A 1,821-nucleotide genomic window follows, 5' to 3' on the forward strand; every position below is an offset into this window, starting at 1 on the left:
GGAAGTGTGAGGTCTCCAACTTGTCTTTTTCACGGTTATTTAACCATTCGGGGTCTTTTGCAATTCCACTTGAATAGAAGGTTTGGCTTTTTCATTTCTGCAGAAAAGCCCACTGGGACTTTGCTAGGCATTGCATTGAATTTGTAGCTCTCCTTGGAGAGTCTTGCATCTCACAATGTTGATCTTTCCGAGCCATGATCCTGTGATGTCTATCCATTGATTTAGGTCTTCCCAAATTTGCTTCAAATAGGACCTCCACCTGTTTTGTTTTGTTAATGTATGAGTATGGGGCCTTCTTTCAAAAATTCATTTCCATGTATATTTTTCTTCCGGATGCTGCTATGAGTTGAATTTGGGTCCCTAAAAGGATACATTGAAGTCTTTGGTCTCAGCACCTGTGCAAGGGACCTTATTTGGAAATAGGGTCTTTGCAGGCAGATGTAATCAAGTTATGTTAAGGTCCTACTGCGTGAGGGTCGACAGTAATTCAACATCCCATCAGATGAAGAGAAGAGACACAGCAAGAGGATTCCATATGAAGACAGAGATATGTAAGACGATGCCAGCCCTGTGAAGACGGAGGCAGAGATGGAGTGATGCTGCCATCAACCAAGACGTGCCTGGGGCCAACAGAGGCTTAGAAGGATCAGGAGAGATTTTTCCCTAGAACCTATGAAATGAATGTGGGTTTCCTGATGCCTTGACTGTGGACTTCTCATCTCTGGACTTGTAAGAGAATAAATTTCTGTTGCTTAATCCAACTGGTGTGTGGCGATGTTAGGACATCCCCAGTAATCCAATTCAGGGTGGAAATGCATGTTTTTCAAGACCTGGGCTCTGGGATCTGGCAGCCCAAGCTTATTCCTGAGTCTTCCACCCTTAGTTAGGCTCTGTGACTCTGAGCCTGCTACGCAATCTCCAAACCTCAAGTTCCTCATTTGAAACTGTGGATAATATTACTAACATTCTCATGTGACTTATACAAGAACCAATTCATTACAATTGAAACTTCACAAAATTGCATGTAGCCTTGTTATGTGAAAGACACTGACCATTATTATGGTGATATATCTGTGGAGATATCGTGAGATTCAGCACCCCTGTGACTCAGGGCTTGTCCCCAGATACTGCCAGGAGGGCTGATTATGCGCATGGACTCTGTGTGTGTGCAGAAACAGAAAGTGGAGGGTGGGTAGGTGGGCTATCCAGGCACCTGTCCCGTCATCACCACCTCTGGAAGTATTTCTGTTGGGGGCTCTTACAATGTTCACAGTCATTGTGCAGATGCAATCATTGTTCCGGTCTCGGTCTCAACATGCACGTCTATCCTGAGCTCAGAGCACGGCTGGTAATCTTCACAGTGCTTAGAAGACAAGGCTGGCCGACTTAGAATCTCGGTGCAGAGACAGCCTTGAGGAAATGGAGCTTCTCTTAAGGGTCTGCACTTTTTATACCTGATCCAGGTATATTTGTGGGTATCAAGTATTTCAGGGCCTACCATTGGAGCTTTGCTTCTGTTGGAAACTCTCCACAGCCCAAATATCATCTCTGCTTTTGATGATGACATCAAGACTGAAGGATTCTGTGTCTATTCTTCAAAGTACAATGTCCAGTAAGTTTCCACCTGGGAACAGAATCAAGAGAACTCTAACCCCAGAGTCTGGCATCCCCTGCACACAGCTGCCGGCCTTGACATTACAGAGATGGGGGTGGAACCCTGACCAGGACCATGAAGCCAGGAGCGAGAGTCCTGCTCACTACTCACTACTCGCTACCTGGGATAATGCTTTGAGGGTTGAGTCAGGAGGGAGTGAGGTGGGC

Source organism: Pteropus vampyrus, unplaced genomic scaffold (genome assembly GCF_000151845.1).
Source record: "Pteropus vampyrus isolate Shadow unplaced genomic scaffold, Pvam_2.0 Scaffold745, whole genome shotgun sequence".
Taxonomy (NCBI): Eukaryota; Metazoa; Chordata; class Mammalia; order Chiroptera; family Pteropodidae; genus Pteropus; species Pteropus vampyrus.